The sequence below is a fragment of the Ictalurus punctatus genome, chromosome 9 (genome assembly GCF_001660625.3).
Source record: "Ictalurus punctatus breed USDA103 chromosome 9, Coco_2.0, whole genome shotgun sequence".
NCBI classification, from domain to species: Eukaryota; Metazoa; Chordata; class Actinopteri; order Siluriformes; family Ictaluridae; genus Ictalurus; species Ictalurus punctatus.
In genome coordinates this window covers 8,148,875-8,168,676 of record NC_030424.2, presented here as the reverse complement: position 1 = coordinate 8,168,676, position 19,802 = coordinate 8,148,875, and positions in this window count along the sequence as shown.

The following is a 19,802-nucleotide window of genomic DNA, read 5'->3' as shown; positions in this document are numbered from 1 at the left end:
TCAAGTGAGCTTGAGGTAATAGGGATGTTTTGTTGTTTCTTTTACATTGAGCCATTGCCACTGCTACATTTGCACCTGCCCCATGAGTTTTGCAGTCCCCTGTTGGTGGCTTAGAGATGAGCTTGTAGCATTGATCACACACAATCTATAACACTAAATTTGCCACCAGTGAACATGCCACATTATGCGTTCTAAGACTGCCAACTCATCTCATGAACAAATAATTATTTTACAATGTGAAATATTCATCTGTGACAGAAAAATCAGGCTGTAAATCATAGAGCTTAAACCAGACTTTAGTTGCCAGTTTATTATGTAAACTTATACCTATATGCTGATTGGCCATTTTATCAGGTATCATAGACAATGTATCACCCTTTCTCCCTTCATCAACAACCACCATATGACCATCACTGCTCGGATATCTGGGTGGACCATTTTGACCACAGTAGTGAGGCTGAAATAACAGTGTTGCACAGGTAATATATACAGTATAAAGCCATTCATTTAGAAGACAATAAAAAATAACATACACTAACTGAATACCTTGTATTTACACATGACAAATTTAAAAGGAGACGTTATTCAGCTTACTAAAAAAAAATTATAAGATAAACACTAGCATTTTTATGACAAATAAAATATAGATTTTAAATTTTATATTTTATTTTAGTTTACATAAAAGTAGGAAGACCTTAAGCTACCATTGCAGAAATTACTTGTTTTTCTGTGACCAGTCATTCACAAAAACACAAAAACATGTTATAAAAAACATGAGCTCTGAATCATTTGACCTTGGCTTGCTTGCAAAATATTCTTGCCTGAATGCACCAAATGCCCAGATGAGTTCTGATTGGGAAATCTTCTCATATTGTGAAAAAAAAAACCTCTTTGAGTAAATTACTTTAAATGAGAGGAGATCTTTTGCTGTTGCCAATGGTTACCACCACCAGGACAAACACATGCGTGTTGGGTTATTCTCTCCATTAGTTTCTAGGCAACATGTTTCTGGACCTTGTACTGTAACCTGTCACACTGATATTCCCAAAAGACAACAAACAAATACACATTCCTGCTTCTCAGGAAGCCGTTCAAGGCTTTATATGCTTTAGTGTTGTTGATATGTCTTAATTTGCTAAAATGTTATGCACTCAGAAAACAAGAGGATGATTTGTGGCTTTCCACATTTGAGGCAAATTAATGAGGGTGTTAAGGTTATATTATAATGTCTTTTCATAGCAGGCTCAAGCATATTAAAAGAAACAGGAGTGAATCTATGATGGGCAGCTTGGAGGTCACAGCAGCTTTGTGAACCCTGAGGTCAATAGGGTTAGAGCTTTGCTCAAAATAACAGTGCCATCTGCATACACTCAGAAAAAAAGGGTACAAAACTGTGCCTTTACTTATTGCTGGGGTTTAATATGTAAACTGTTACCCAGATGAGGATGGGTTCCCTTCTGAGTCTGGTTCCTCTCAAGGTTTCTTCCTCTTAAAACATCTTGGGAATTTTTCCTTGCCACCGTTGCCACTCAGTGGCTTGCTCAGTTGGGATAAATTCGCACCTTTAATATCTGTATACCGTGTTGATATTTCTGTAAAGCTGCTTTGAGACAATGTCTATTGTCAAAAGCGCTATACAAATAAAATTGAATTGAATTGAATTGAATATGTCTAAAATATATCTCTAATATGTATGTTTCATATGGACACGTGGATATAGTTGAAGTGAAAAGTAGTCATATACCTAAGTTAAAGCCATTCAAACTCAATTTTTCACAATTCTATACATTTCATGTTACCATACATTTCCTGTGCTAATTAGGGCATCTACTTTATCTCCATAAGTGTAATTCTATAATAATTACTAAGAGACAGATCTATTTAAGCTTTTATTTACAATTTCAGATTTTCAGCGAGTCAGATGTTTATATACACTTAGTGGCATTGGGTTTTTAATGGCTTGAACTTGCTACGTATTCCACAAGTTTCTGAAAATACTTCAGGTTTGTGGTCCTCCTTGCACAGACAGGTTTTTCCAGTTCAGTCCACAAATATTCTATGTGATTCAGGTCAGTACTTTGTAATGACCACTCCAATAATTTCACTTTATTGTCTTTAAGTCATTTTATTACAACTTGGGAGGCATTCTTAGGAACATTGTCCTGCTGCAAGACCCAGATGCAAGAACTCCTATACTTTAAATTTGGGATGGGGTTCTTTGGATTGGAAGCCTCACACTTTGTCCTCCATACATAGTGTTGATCATTGCAGCCAAATAGTTCAGTTTTTGTCATCTGACCAGAGTATATTCCTCTGAAAGGCTGGTGATCACCTGCAAACTTCAGTCTGGGAGTTAATTTATGCCTCTTTCCTGAATGATGCCTCTGAGTGGTCCCAAGCTTTTATATATATTTACATCCAATTGTGTGTACAGATGCTCATGTTACCTTCAGTTGTTTGGAAATTGCTCCTAAAGAGGAATCAGACTTGTGAACGTCCACAATTTTTTTCTGAGGTCTACACGGAGTTGCTTGGCATTTCCCATGCTATCATTGGTTTGTGGTTTTGACAACTGCCAATCATTAGCTTTTAAAAGTCATTACACAAATTATTGGAATCTTCCTGACTGTTTAAAGATACAGTTGACTTATTGTATGTAAACCGTTTTTATTACAATGTAATTGCAATTATTGTAATGTTATTGAAGTCCAATTATGGAAACCTTAATTGCAACTTAAACCTCTTTTAAGAGGTCTGTATCCACATTTCCAGGTGAACGATGCATAATAAAGAGTCCCATACCAGCAACAAGTAATGGTAGAATCTAATACCCTTTTTTTCTGAGAGCGTAGGACAGCTCAGCCTGCTTACTCATTAGGGGTCAGTCCGAGTGGTATGATTCTGATGTATTGTGATGTATTGTGAATGGCTCAACCAAAATGTGCATGCATGGGTGCACACCCACACACACACACACGTGCGCGCGCGTGCAATGACACATGCTCACACAAATATACACAAATACACTTTCTCTCTTTTTTTATTTATTTCTCTCCCTCTCTCACATTCAAACCCTCTGTCATGTTATGCTAAAATGTATAAATATTATAAATATTTTCACTCTTATTCTTCTACATATGGTGCAAGTCCTCGGCTCCAGCAGAAGGACGGGGAAGGCTCAACGCAGCTTAAAGATTCACATGCCTGCCAGTTAACCCAGGGCATCCTGGATATACACTGCATTCGACTAGAGGTTGTAACTCGTAATTCCCGACCTTGACCAGGAAATAACCAAAGTAAATGACCCCCAACTCAGAATTCCTACTCAGGAACTCACGGTGGTATTCTTAACTCTGACTTCCTCAGAGTTCAACAAGTGATGTCAAATCAACACGGCTTCACACGGTATTAGCAGTAAACAATGCTGTATATACACACACATTTACTTTAGATCGGTCAACATACAGACATATTAGCATGTTAAATCTATCCTTTGTTTTCACTGATGTCACTGCAATCTGTGCAATTACCCACAAAGCAACGCGTTTGTAACGATGCTGCCCTTTTGATTCCCTAGCTAAATACAGTACCTAATGGATTGGTCATGCAGATAGGCCTCCATATCTGAAATTTTTCATTTCATTCCTTTTTATTTTTTTACCTTTGCAATTTGTTATACTACAACATAAAATACTCTTACAAATATCATACATTCAATTAATTCAGCCCAGATAACCTGTTCTTCAAATGTTCTTTAGCTGCAGGATCTTCTTTGCCGTTTGTCACTATTGTTGATTTTTTTTAATTTTTTTTTTATGAAAAGTGTCTAATTAAGTTCAATTAATCCACCATATCTATGGAGTTGAGAGGATGAATGAATTAAACAACACAAAGTTTCACTTTACCATAATGAAACTGGGTGAGGTAATGTAATCAAGGATCAATAGTTCAGCCTGTAAATTAGTCATGAGAGTAACACAAATTTTGGGGGGGAGGGGGGGGGGGTTATGTTTTGTACAGATGATCATTCAAGAGAATTGTTCTTCTAGAACCTTGAGGAATCTTAACTTGTTTTGTCTGCCTGGCTGATTGGAATATATCTCTGGAACATAGGTATATAACAGGCATAAACATAGATAAACATGGAATAAATATAAGCCTAGGGTTTCTGACTGGCATTTCCAAATTAGCCGTAGTGTTTGAATGGGTGTATGAATGGTTGTGCCCTGTGATGGGTTGGCACCTTGTCCAGGGTGTCCCCTGCCTCGTGCCACAGGATAGACTCCAGGCTCCCCGCGACCCTGTGACAGTGACTTAAAAAGAAACTTTAACAAACAGTAAAATGTAGCAATTCATTTTTGTTATCTGTTTGGCTATTTCGCGTTTCACATAATTTACCCTCGACCGGAAACCAGCATATACTTCCAGTTAGTACAATACTGAAAGTGTGCCATTTGAGACGATACTACCCTTCTAAAATGTGTACACTAGACTGCAGAGTGTATAGTGCATAGTATACCTATATAGTGTGTAGTATGTCATCTGGGACACACTAATTGTGTTTTGGTATTCTGTAGTGTACATTGGCACCACCAACTAGCAATGTTCTATATGCAATTTAAAGCCACAGTAGGGAACTTTTTTTGGTTAAAAACGAAGAAAAATTAATTATTGAACAAGTACATACAAAACAGTGTTCAAAACGGTCTCTTTACCTTACCCCAATTCGCAACGGTAAGCTTATAATAAATGATTTATTATTTAAGCTGCCGGTTCGGATTTCACAGCAAATGTCAATTTGGCGTTATTCATCTTTGCCTGGTCATGTCACATCCATAAACAGACAGAAGAAGACCCGACTACCATATTGCATGTGTGGGTGCTGAGGATGGTGGAGTGTTTGTAGCTTGTTCTTACAACAGTTGCTTAGAATTTAAACTTCTCATCTAGATGGCTGCTTTAAATTTGGATCATTATAAACTGCAATTATTGTTGACATCTGTAGAATCACCTGTTGTCAAAACCAAGAAACCTTGAACTGTGGAGAGCCTGCAGTCAAAAAGGGAAAGTGACAGCCCATGCTGAAATGAGAATAAATATCAGCATGTGTTTTTTAGAGATGGCAACACCTGAGATCTGAAGGAATTGAAGACTGTCACACAGATGGCTTTTTTCTGCTGAACCGGTAAGACATTTCAGTGGCTCAATATATAGCCATTTAACAGTAGTGCACTTGTTCATTTGATTCAGCTAGGTATCAGTTTTCCTGTGTTTGTTGTTTTTTGTGTGTGTGTGTTTTTTGCTATGGTCAGTGTGGTAAATTGTACTTATTTTCTGCTAGCTACGAGAGAGAGCAATTCACTTCTACTCCAAGAAAACTGTGTCCGTGTCCACCTCCGTTGTCAAGTATTGGAGCTAATGTACAACCCATACGTATACCTCAAACCATTATATTCATCTGTGCAGAGGATCAGTGCCGAAGCACAACCCAGGTAAAAAGTAACTCTGCAAGTAACTTGAATTATATGTTTCAAACAGAGATGGCGATAGAGAGGCAAAAGTTCAGTACTGCAGCTTTAAGTAATGTGACTTATTCTTAGTTGAAGATGTCATCAGTGTGAGTTCAATTCATGCAGTTGCTAATAGAAGCTTGGCTATCTTCTCTCTGTTTTATCTTTAAACACCTTCAAATTTAGATGGCATTGTTGGTATTTTGGAAGTCTTTTCTGCTGTCTGTATTTCCATATTAACAGTATTTGTGAATTTTGTGTGAACTTTAAAGTGCATTTAGCAACTTAATTTACTGAATGCAATCTCTCTGTCATGCATATACTTCATTCAATCCTGGCTAATTTCATAGTTGTTAATATGTTGATACTTTTCTGTAGATATCATCATTATATTTAATATTTCATATTGTCATGCTTATATTTCATGTCTAATTCATTTCAGATAGTTATGTGTCTAGAGTATGACTGTCATGTTGATTCTTTCTCAGTTTTACCCTACTCCAACTGCCTTCACTAAACAGATATACTGGACTCTTACTGTCAACATGGTTACTGGAGAAGAGTTTAGCTGCCTGTCAATGTTAGCAAGGCTCTTGAGGTTGAGGACAGAAAAGTAACATTTCTGGCTGGCTCAGATGTTTAGAGTGAAACTTCATGGCCAGGAGCTTGTGATTCTGTAGTTAAGCTAACCTCTGCAAACAAGCGCAATGTCAGCGTTAGGCTCCAAGATTGCTGAAGATTAGATCCAGCACATCATGCTCCCTTAGACAGACTCACAGCTCATCAGCATTCAGATCTGCTGCTCCTGCTCAGGCTGAAGCTCAAACAGCTAAAGCTGAAACTGCATTCACTGAAAGAGAGAACCAGCTTTGGTGCAGCAAACCCAACTAGAAGCTTCTATGAAAATAGAAAAGGCCACTTAGAAACATCATTGGATACATTACATCTCGAGATGAGAGCGGCAGACGCATTAGCCAAAGCAGAAGCCTTAGAAGCTGCCTTAGAAGATGTCCTCAGCAAAGTAGAACTACCATATGATGATCCAAAAGCACATACAAGGGAATATGTACAAGGACACAATATACACAAGATTAGTATGGCCATGGCCATGCTTGAGGGTCCTTTCCTTGATGGTGCTCATCTTGCTAGTTCAGTACCATAGTATGATCCGACTGCTTTTCAACACCAAACCGATGAGCAAAGGAAAGAGTATAATGAGTGTAGCCCTCTTCAGCAGAATTTCAAATCTCCCACAAGAGCACTCAATCTTCAAGGGAACAAGACATTCCCAAGTATGTTATAAGACACAAATAAACACTTTTCCATCCAGGCATGACAGAGGGACGCCCATTCATTCATGTTACCACAAATAATGTCCCAGACAGTGCAGAGTCCTTCCAGTGTTTGCGATGGTGGCACCACTCAGACAGATGATCAGTGATCCATTACAATGTTACAGCACTGCTCATGGGCATACAGGGTCATACCAACTTCACTTAGGGTAGAGTCAAGCCATGTCAGACATTGTGAAATTCATCGTTAGACGTGAGCTTCTACTGGTCTTATGCAGTTCAATGATCGTCCTGAGAAGATGGAGAGCTTCATTCATAAATGCTCTCAGAGATCTTAATCTCTCAGGTAGTGAGGAGATGGACTTGCTTGTGAAATGGTTTGGCAGTGAAATCAGCAGATCACGCCAAAAGGATAAGGGCTGTGCATATCTGTTATCCACAACAAGGACTCAGAGTTATACGGACCCAACTAAACAAATGCTAAAGTTCGCAAGAGGTCATAGAGAGCTTTTTGTTCAAAAGTTTAGAGAATGTTCCAACGATATCAAACAAGGACCAACAGAGGTTGAGGGAGTTTGGAAACCTGCTTCTGGAACTCCAAGTAGCAAAGGAGGATGGTGATCTGCTGGGTCTTACCTACCTGGACACACCCCTGGGCATCAACCCAGTGGTGTAGAAGTTGCCATTTCATCTGCAAGAAAAATGTCTTACACGTGGTTTTAAGCATATAGATGAGCATACGGTGTCTTACCCTCCATTCAGTTACTTTGTAGAATTTGTGCGTCATCAAGCAAAAATACGTAATGACCTGAGTGTTAATCACCTGGCAGTTCAAGATGAACCATTTGGGCAGAACAAGAAGGCATGAAAGATCTTCAGAGAACTATTGCTGTTCACAAGCAATTTCTTCTAATACACTTTATGTTGAGTCAAAATTCAAGAGCAAAACAGATCCAGCAAAGCACAACAAGCCTAATCCATTACCCAAATGCCATGGGTTCAGGGAGAAGTCTATTCAAGAAAAGAAAGGCATTCCTAAAACTTCATGGAATTACGCATTTCAGGGTGTTAATGTCAAAGTATATTCAGCATATATTATGAACCAGGGCATATATAAGGACAAAGATAACAGCTGGGTGGCACCATTGCCATTTAGAGTGCCTCCCCACAACTGATCACAAGCATTACTGAACTCATTGCTATGAACCTTCAGGAAGAAGCCCAAAATGAAGATTAATTGCTTTGAGTTCATAGATAAACCTGGCAAAAGAGCCCCATAATTGGAACTTGGGGAACAGTGCTGGTACTTACCTTGTTTTGCAGTGTACCATCAAAAGATGATGTCTCAGATCTGAGTTTTCTTTGACTCAAGTGCTCGACATAAAGGTCTGTCATTCAACCAATTCCTCTTAACTGGACCAGATCTTAATACAGTCCATACAGGATTTCTGAGATTGTTGTGGGCAAAAATGATTGATTTTGCTGCTGCTTTTTTCAAAATTTGCAATGTAACTTGGAGTTTTTTGTGCTTTTTTTGAGGAAAATGACATAAACTGGCCTGAGGAAAGAAACTTTCCAAGGTTCCTTTGGTTCCAAGACAATGACCCAGAGAAACAAGTGGGGAAATATTGCATGAACATGGATGTTTTAAGGAACAGCCCATCCCCAGCAGTCATTTACTGTCTTAAACAAACAGCTCAGGCAGGGCAGGAGGAGTTTGGAGAAGATGCCAGACAGTTTGTTGAGAGAGCCTTATGTGGATGATGGGCTAAATCCTTGCCTACAGCATACGTGGTGTTTGACTTGCTAAGGAGAACGCAAGAACCATTAGCTTGCTTTAACCTCAGGCTTCACAAACTAGCCTTGAAGAGTAAAGGGACCTGACGATCATGTCAGTGAACTTAAAGACTTAGACCTAGGTTCTGAAACCATTCCAGAGCAGAGCAGCCTTTGACTACTGTGGAATTTAAACTGACTGTTTCACCTTTCATGTGCCAGAGGAAAAGAAGCCATTCACTCACCGTGGAGTGTTGTCAGCTGTGAACAGCTGTGAACTCCTGTGACAAATAAAGGGTCAGGCTCTTCGAGAAATCACCTTAGACTCCTCTAATTGGGATGTTCCATTACCTCCTGAAAGGGAGTTGTTGTGGAAGATATGGGAGAATCTCTACAAAAGATACAACACCTACAGATTCCAAGATCATACTCTCCTGTGTCTCCAGCTTATGCCAAGTTCATAGAACCCTGTGTTTTCTTGGATGCTTCGGAAAAGGCAGTAGCTGCTGTCACATAGCTTGGGTAGAACTATTGGGTTCTAATATTGTACTGCACTGCTAGGTGGTTGTCCTGCATCCTCAATAAATAAGCTACAGTTAGTTCAAAATGCAGCTTATAGAGTTCTTACCAGATCACAAAAATATGAACACACCCCAATTTTATCATCTCTACAATGGTTACCTGTTAAGTTCCATATCGATTATAAAATACTGCTACTCACCCATAAAGCCCTAAACGGCCAAGCTCCTTTATATTTAACCAATCTTCTATCATATTACAATCCTTCACGCTCTTTAAGGTCGGAACACTGTAGACTTTTGATAATGCCGAGGATATCAAAGTCTACCAAAGGAGGTAGAGCTTTTTCACATTTAGCTCCTAAACTCTGGAATAGCCTTCCTGATAATGTTTGGGGTTCAGACACACTCTCTCGGTTGAAACCTAGATTAAAAACACATTTCTTTAACCTAGCATTCACATAACACATCTCATAACCTTGTTATGCAGTCATCTCTGATAAAATTATAACAATTGCGCATGGTTCTCTCTACCTGAAATTCATTGAACAGCGTCTATCCTAATCCTTCTCCATTTGTTTCCTGTTCCTACAGTAATCAGTTAATGTGCCACCTCCAGCTCAGAACCTGCCTAGATTCTAGGTGACGCCGACGCCTGCGAACACATTTGGGTTCTACAACTACACGTGTTGCTCCTGGGATAGCAGTGGGCCTGAACCATTTTGCTCTCTGGTGCCATCCTGGTGCCCTGCTTCTGGAGTTCTCGTCGCTTGGATGCCAGTCACTGTTGTTGAGGATGGCCCCATATGGACAGCCTAGGGACACTTGGAAGCCGTGGAGATGGCATTGGAGTACAACTGATGGTGCAGTTCTTTTTGCACCCGGGTCTCCATCAGTGGGCAGTACATGATTTTACAGACTAGACTTCATGGTGAGACTGTGGTGATTGCGGAGTCTGTGGAGACTGATTACACAGCTGCACTTTTGTTTTATCATGTAACACACAGTTATAGAAGGGATTTATTCATAATTACACTATCCATTGCTACCCAGATGAGGATGGGTTCCCTTTTGAGTCTGGTTCCTCTCAAGGTATCTTCCTTATATCATCTCAGGGAGTTTTTCCTTGCCACTGTCGCAGTCGCCTCTGGCTTGCTCATTAGGGATAAATTTATCAATTTAAAATCTAGATTGGAAATGTATATATTCCTATAAAGCTGCTTTGTGACAATGCCAACTGTAAAAAGCACTATACAAATAAAACTGAATTGAATTAAATTGAATATCTTGTGGAAACAGATGGAAACTTGTACAGCATTTGTCTCACAACGCATTGCGATGCAGCCAGTTCATTTGAAGGATACCATCTGGTTCACTGGGCCAAAATTCCTGTCTCAGCCAGAAGATGAACACAAGATTCTGAGATACAGATACAGGTAACAACATTGTCCACAGTGGTCTCTGTGCACCTGGGATCCCAGTGCTTTGGAGCAAGATTAATCAATGTAATTCATTGTTTCAAGAAAACTCTAACTGACATCTGAGAGCAATGCAATAGCAATGTCTGCCCTCCTAGCATCACTTTCATGAGCAGACACAAAATAATGGTCGGTACTTTACAGAAGGGGCTATGTGATTTGCTGGATATTGGATAGTTGTTGTGAAGCAGTCTCATTTTCAAGTGTGTGACATGTAATAAGCTTAAAGGGCCATGCAAAGTACAGAAGATGGCAATTCTACCTCCTGATAGGCTCAGCATGGATCCCTCATTTACTCATGTGGGCTTAGATGTGTTTCGACCCTGGTTTGTATCTTCACATAGAGGCACAGGAGGCCATGCTTAAAGTAAGCGGTGGACTATCCTTTTTACTCGTTTAGGCATCAAGGACTCTATGCACAATCCATGGACTCTTCTAGCTTTGTAAATGCTTTGACGAGATTTCTGGCTTTCAGAGGACCAGTTAGTCAAGCACATCTGTTCTGATAGAGGTACAAATTTTATCAGAGCCTGTAAAAACTTGGGAATTCCTTCTAATGCTGATGGAAGAGCTATAAAGAAGTTTTTCATGGAATGTGGCTGTATATGGACATTCAACCCTCCCCACTCTTTCCACATGGGGGAGTCTAGGAAAGAATGATAGGCATCAGAAGAATCCTGCATTCTATGCTCCAGCAAATGGGATCTCCCAAGCTCACTTACGAGGCACTTACAACCTTCCTGGCTGAAGTCACTGCAACTGTCAACAATAGACCACTAGTGCCTGTGCAAACTGACACTTTAGATCCTTTCATTCGTACTCCAGCTACCCTACTTACCCAGAAAATAGGCCCTTGTCCTGTTCCAGTTGGAGGCTTCCAGGATTCTGGCCTGTTCAAGCAGCAACGGTGCAGAGTCTCGCCAACACCTTCTTGGACAGGTAGCTCAAACAATACTCATCTACTCACAGACTAAGATGAATTACTGGCCTTTAGGGATTATCACTGATGTATATTAGTGTCCAGTTCATGCAGCTGCTAGTAGTCTCATTTTTATCTTTAAATATCTTCTACAAATTGGCCTTAGATGGCATTGGATGTCTTTTCTACTTATCTCTCTGCATTAACAAGTATTTGTGAAGTTTGTGTGTTCATACTGTCATGCTTATATTTCATATTTATTTAATTGAATCATTTGCTGTTTCAGTTTGTTTGTAAGTATTTCACTCAATTAGAGTTTGACAGTGTCATCTCGATTCTTTTTCAGTTTTACCCTACTCCAACTGCCTTCACTTTATGGATATACTGGAATCTTACTGTCAGTGTGGTTATTGGAGGGGAGTTTAGCTGCCTGTCAATTTGAGCAAGGCACTTGAGGTTGAGGACAGAACAATCCATAATGAGTTAAACGTCTTGCTAAATGTAAATTAAAGCTGAAATTAGGCAGTAGTGATCATTGTCCTTGGTAAGTATTTCATTCCTTTTCCTATTGAGAGTGTGTAGGTGCTAACATGAGTGACCTAATTGACTAGCTGAACCAATTATACAGCAAGGTGACTGGGTGGTTTTCCTGTTCTTGGCCTTTTGTCTCGACTTACTTGCTCCTGTACATAATTTACAGCTTTTACTGAATTATAGTTCCCTCTTGGATATCTGTTTCTTTTGAGTTTGTGGCCAGCTATTTGTCCACAGTGGGCAATAATGTCAGAAGAATTTCATTCATTCTTGCATTCAAACAAATAATACTGTCACAGTACTACCTCCTTGCTGGAGGCCATATCTATCCATCTATCTATCTCTCTCTCTCTCACACACACACACACACACACACTCTCATTACACCCCCCCTGACCCCCCCCACCACCACCCCCTCCCCAGTTATTTTTTGTATTAAATACATCACCCACACGTACCTTCTGGCTTTAGTGGTTCTTATAGATTTTTTATTTGCATTTAAATACAATGTTGACACCCCAATCTCCCTCCTGACAAATACATTTATGTATCATGGTACTGAATTATCTCTGAAGTAGTGATCATTGATTGTAAATGGGATTTATGGTGTACTATAGGTTATACAGGGAATATAATTTGTCCACTAAGCACATTTTGGACAAGAGAACAAAATGGCTGCTTCCAAAATAGTGCACAGGGAATAAACTCAGATACAGTATCAGTCTCTCTCCCTCTCTCAAGTCTACCTTCATCATTGATTCAAACGTCACACCCTCTCACCTCCAACACCAATCACAATGCAGCCTTCCTCCTGCGGTTGCTATGAAACAATATTTTTTCTATCCACCAGGATAATTCATTTACCCTCGACATGCAAATATATGGACAATTAACCCCCTTTGTTTGCATAATAAATTTGGATATTTAATGGGAGCACATCCAACATGCAGGCACACAGTGCGTTACAGAGAAACACAAAGCTGGGCCGCATTGTTCCGGGCGGAACGCCCTATCCACTGCAATCATTTGCTGCTACCTGATTTCAGTGAGAGAGAGAGAGCCAGGAAAGGACGGTAAATTACCCCGAGCGCCGTGCACTACTTTAATTACAGCCTTCAAGACAAGAGAAGGGCTCTATTGATGTGCAGATGAGGGTGGACTGCTGGATGGGGTGTTGAGCTGAAAAAGCCCATGTTTTGGTGATTCGCTGTCAAAAGAACAGCTGGTTTGCCATTTTTCTCTCAAATTAGATTTCAGCAAAGCAATGCAATGTGGAGCGTTCAGCGAGGGCGAAAATCTCAAAAGTTATTCCTCTTTCGCTTGTTCCCTCTCTTTTAACCATAAGCATCAGGGAAAAAAAGGCAATCCGGAGTTGTGTTAATTAGCCTAAGAGGAGTGAGGAAGCAAACATCAGCATTCACTATGGGTTCAAAGGTTGAATTGAGATGTTCTTAGACAGGATGCCTTTTCAGATCTGGCTTTTCAGGTTTTTCATAATAGACAGTAATTCAGTATCAAACTGGCATATACCATTTTCATTCCATAATATATTCTAATCACTATTGGATATTCAAAATGAAACAACTAACATCTGAATTAATAAATGAGTAGCAATAAAGCGGAATAATACATAAAGTCAAGAGCAGTTCCTACAGCAGAGGGGTTTGGTGTGGGTGATGGAGTTGTTGAGTGATTAAAGAGGAGTTTAATGGTATCACCTCAGGCCAGTGACGTGGTAGATATCTGGTGTGTTTTCTCACTCTCTTTTCTGTGATGCAAGCGTGCAACATGCACCTTGGACACTAGTGCAGAGCTCTGTCTCATCAAAATCAGCTGGTTCCGGGATGCCATTGTTAGTGTGCCTTCATCATCTTCCATCACTTCTACAAACAGAGAATACTTTGTTTCTCAATATGCGTTTTTATGCGCTCTTGCGTCCTTGTGAACTCGTTCTAGGTCATCATCCACTGCCGAAGTTCAATTCTAATACTCAAGAACACAAGGACCAGCTACAAGTGAAATTACCCGGATGTGTTCTGGATATCGAGGATGCATCAGATGCAGACCAGATCATAGCGAACCTGCTTGAACTCCCATAATTCATAGCGGCAAAACAATAGCAGATGACAGAAGCCTGACCTACCTGTAGCTTTTTTACGACAATAATGTAAAATATATATATATCTAAATATGCATCTTAAAAGAATGATTTTGATATGATTTAGATAGATAGATAGATAGATAGATAGATAGATAGATAGATAGATAGATAGATAGATAGATATATGAGGTTTTTGAAAAATCTAAATTATCTCTCAGAAGTATTTTAATTAAAACTATGCTAGTTTCCATCCTGAGGCAACGGTAAACTCATTAGCTTCGTGTTTAGTTAACCCGAGGCCACAGTTGGAAACAGAGCTTACTAAATTAAAACATGCTTAATTAACTTTTACAGTTAACAGTAAATGCTGTTGTAACAAAATGATTCAACGACCATTGCTAGTCAGGTTTATTGTCAAAATTTACAGACTTTCAGCTGTTTGCAATGAACAAATCAAACAAAAGCAATTGAAATAGTTCAACACAACGAGTAGTTTCCCCAAATTCAATTGAAAATGCAACTAATGACTTCTCCAGTTCCAAAATTATTCAACCGCTTCATGGCAAGCATCTTTAGTATTTAGTAGATCAACCTTTTGCTGTTCTGTCCTGCTGTAAACGAGATGCAGAGCTTCTGGCAGCGTTCCTGAGTAATCTTAGCCCATTCCTCATGAGCAATGGCCTCCAGTTCAGTAATATTCTTGGGTTTGCGTGCTGCATCCGCCTTCTTCAAATCCCACCAGATATTTTCTATGGGGTTCATGTCAGGTGACGGTGATGGCCCTGTAGAATATTCCAGGGCTTCTTCTGCAACCAAGCCTTGGTGGAATTTGAGGTATGCTTGGGATCATTGTCCTGTTGGAAGGTCTCAGTGACGTCCAAGCTTCAGCTTCCACACAGACAGCATGACGTTTTCTCCTAGGATTTCATGATACTTCAATGAATCCATCTTGCCTTCCACACGCTGCAGGTTTCCAGTGCCAGAGGATGCAAAGCAGCCCTTGAGCATCACTGAGACACCACCATGCTTGACTGTGGACAGAGTGTTCTTTCTTCATCCTTCTTCCTCTAGACAGACCGCTGATCCATCGTGCCAAAAACTTCCAGTACTGTTTCATCGCTCCATAGAACAGAATCCCAAAACTTCTGTGGCTTATATATGTGATTTTTAGCTGACTTTTCCTGTGCTTTTGGGTCAGTAGTGGTGTACATCTTGGAGTTCTGGCATGGAAACCTTCTGCGTTTAGTACACACCTTACTGTGCTCACTGACACCTCAGTGCCTGTTGCCACCAAGTCTTGCTGCAGGTCTTTTGCAGTCACTCGTGGGTTTTTCACAACCTGCCTTCTCAGAAATCTGCTTGCAGCCGTTGATATCTTCCCTTTTCTGCCCCGTCCAGGTATTTTTTATATTTTCTACCCCTAGCAAGTTCAGGAATTTCTTGCATTCCAGCTCAAGAACACCTGGTGTAACTAGTGAAGCCCTTGATTAGTTGCATCAGGTGTGCTTGAGACAACATCTGTTTTGCATATTTGTGCTATTGTGAGGGATTCTATTCAGGGGGCTGAATAATTTTGAACCTAAAGATTTTTGTTTGATTTGTTCATTGCAAACAGCTGAAAGTCTGTAAATTTTGACAATAAACCTGATTTGCAAAGGGCGTTGAATAATTTTGATTGCAACTATATATTAGTCATATTACTTGGGGAGCACTGAAGAGATGGTGCTCCTGTCCCACTACTAGAAATGTGCTGGGATGGTCCACTGCATAACAGGAATCTCACAGCACATCTCAACTCTCACAAAGATGCGTTCTATGTCCTCCTGTCCTTCCGAGTTCATTCTTTCAAGATATCCTGGCAAGACCGGTCTTCACGAAAACACAAGTCCGTTCTTTGTGTTCTTAGAATCAAGAAACAGCCTTTGACATGGCCTCATAATTCACTGGTCGTCTTATGAATTTGATCAAGTAATAATACAAAAATATAATGCCTACCCTTGATTTCATTTCAAATCAAACAAATAAAACTTACCTGTAGATGATTCTATAGTCTCAATTTGTTGAAGTGTAATATATATTTTATTATATACACACACACACACATATATATATATATATATATAATATATATATATATATATATATATATATATATACATACATACATGCATGCATACATGCATACATACACACACTCATAGACTGACCTTATCTAAACTTAAGGCAGTGTGAGAAAATTTAGTTTTCAGATTTCAGTTACGATGACACGGCCGTGGTCTCTTCTCCACAGCCTCTTATTTCCACTTCTGCCCTTTGTCTTTTAACATTTTTCTGATTAACAGCCACATTCTATCACTCCACAGACAACTCAATTTTCATTCAGAGGGGGAGGGAGATGGGACTGGTGACATCGAGGACCCCAGCGGGCCGGCTGCCGAAGCTGATAATTAGACTCCACCGAACCGCCAGGGTCAAAAAGGCAGAATTATTTGGCTTGTGTAGACAGCAATTTCCCTGAGCCACATGAGACAAGCCATCGCGAGCTGTTGCACATGTGCACCAGGGAAGCCTTCCACCTGGGGTTGAAGTCCGTCCTGTATTCCCTACAGAAATTTGTGTATTGAAAGTAACAACAAAGGGGGTTGGCTGGAGCATTTAATTTTTGACTCTTTCTGAGCGATCAGCCCGTCAACTTCCAGGACTAGTTCACAGCTCTGACACAGTTCGATAATCATGCCAGGCCTTTATTCTGTTTTTTGTCTCCACAGCTCTCCATCAATCCTTTCTGAGGACAGAGCTGCACATTGGGGTCACAACCTTCACTTAGCCTATCAAATGTGGCAGAATTTAATGATGAGGTTGCTGTCCCTTGTGGATACTTTTGTACATGGTCCAGACAAAAACTGGAGTTTTTTCTTGAGGCAAAATGCCATTTGGGTACATTAGAGGGCCTTGGAAAAAGGTGTAAGAAATATAGTGCTGCTTGGCTGACAGAGGATTGCTCCATTCCTTCATACAAAATGCCATATCGCCAGATTAGGGCTCACAAACTGGAATATGCGTAATCCTCTGGGGAAATAACCTTAAGCTGTTGAATACCATTTGGATTGTAGCCAGTTGGGAATGATTTAAACTGTGAATGGTTTGAAAACAGTCAACCCAATTGGACTACAAAATGCCAAAAATGTATCATCTTGTCTATAAAATCTGTGGAATGAGAAACAGTCCCTGTGTGCTGTGTCCAACCCTGATTATGTATAGCTTGCTAAACACTGCTAAATTGACACACAGGTTCAGTTTTCCCAGCAGGGGCTCAGAAATAATTTTTGCAATTGCAGCTTACAGAATATTAAACAGTGTAACACCTATCACAAATCAACCAGTACAATTAGGGCTATCATGATTTTTGTTAGCATTAACTAAAGTGGTTCTTTTTGTTCTTTCATGAGGTAAGCTGCTTAACTCTTGCACACAAATGACACTTCAGTAAATATTTTACATTCAGTTACATACATTACCAGTGTACCCTTGCCAAAGTTAATTTACTAAGTATGACTATATGCCACAATAATGTGCTGTAAATGTCAAGACTTCCCCTGGCATTATAAGACCTCAACTTGTGAATATTCACCTCTTGACAAGTGCAACAAAACAAGCAGAAGTTGGGAAAGTTGTGGCAAATTCTTCCAGGCAGCCTTTTCATAGAAGTGTTTTTGTGAGACAAGAGCTGTCGCAGTGGCAGTGGATGCAAACAGGGGGACAGCTGTGTAATTATACTATTTTTACTGCCAGCAGCTCAGTGTGTGAGAGGAGAATTAGCATCACACCTGTGCATAATTGGCTAAATTAGCTTGCATAATGCCAGCACAGATCAGCATTGGCCGCTGGTGGGGGAGGGAGTGGTACATGGAGAATCTCAGGAGTTGTTTGGACTCCCCCTGGAATTTCAGTCAGAGTAAGAAAAGCATGGCCTGTAATCTTATAGCTCAGGCTGAGGGTGCATTCGAGGACCCCCTTCGCAAGTGTTGTCAAACAATAGGCAAGTTGAGGTGCTGATCTAGTTTTCGTGGATCTGTTTGAGCAGGAAAAAGAAGCAAACAACCCAGCATTTATTTGCTCTAATCCACTTTTCTGCTTCACTTGGCAGTAAAGTTTTCGAAACAATTGTAATCATTTGAGGAATACCTTGAGAACGGCAATTCTGGTGGATCACTGGGTGTAGATCTATTACAAGACATTTTTTATAATTATTATCAGACTAACAAAAAGAAGATTTCAGCTTTTTCTAAAGGGGGGTTTTCACAAAACATGAGTGCATTATATGTATACAAAATAAGACAGATGTGCAATGTATAATGACAAATAAGATGCCATCAGATGTGCAGAATAGTTCTACTCCTTGTTGTAAATCCTTGAGGTGTCCAGCCTTACCCGGAAGGGCCGGTGGTGGTGCAGGTTTTTAATCCAACTATGCAGAAGCCACACCTCAGTCTATTGAAAGCTAAGATCAACTGATTAAACAGGTGGAATCAGGTGTGACTCCTGCTTGATTGGAATGAAAACCTGCACCCACACCAGCCCTTTGCGGATAAGATTGGGCATCCCATGTAAATAATCAGCTTTGCTTCCAGAGTGTTACCCTCTAACACAACTTACTAACACTGCTTTAGTTGTACTGTAGCTAATATAGAGCATTAAGAGCTAGATGAAGAATAAAAGTTCCTGAAAGGTCTACGAACTATAGCGAGTAAATCTGACCCTTCATTTCCTTTTGTTTCTTTTATAGCATGACCAGCAGTAAGAACTAATATCTTCCTAACCTTCGACTGCTTGGATTATATTCTCCCTCATTTTAAAGTAGTTTTGGATAAAATTATCTGCCAACTGCCAACATCTTGCTCTTTTTGGATAAGATCTGGGGGCCCAACTTATTAGTCATAAAGTAACTTATTATAAGTACATAGATCATTATAAGATCATATACTGGGACAAGTGGTGACTGATTGGTTTAGGCATTGGATTAAGGTCATTGGGCTACTAATCAGAAAAGTTGTGATTTCAAATACCAGCATCACCAAACTATAACATTTAGGCCCTTAACCTCAAGGTGCTTAACCCCTCAAGTATTCAGTTATATTCTATAAGACATTTTAGATAAACACATCAGCCCAAAATGAGACAAACAGGCAAGCTGTACTTACACACCACCACCCAGCTGCCATTTAGCTCAATCAGTAACTATTTCATTGTAAGCTACAAAGCTTACAGCTTACAAAAGCTGTAGTAGTGTGACATTTTCAGTGTATGGAGAAGCAGTGTGATGGCCTGTGATGTACTGGCATCCCATCCAAGTTGAATTCCTATCTAGTGTTCCCAGGATCCACCATAATCCTGAGCAGGATAAAGTGGCTACTGAAAGTGAATGAATGAATGAATGAGTAGCAATGTTCCCCAAATGGCTTATAAATATTATTAGTTACTATCTGGCTGGTTTTTAGTGGGTTTTTTTGTTTGTTTGGTTTTTTTTTATCATATTCATTTGACATGAAATGGTGGTTTTTCCAACCCAGCAAACACAGAACATGCCTTTTCATAAGATTCAGCCAGCATTTTGTTTTGGTTAACAAGGTCAGTGCTGTAACATTATTTTGTCATGACTATATGATATCTGATA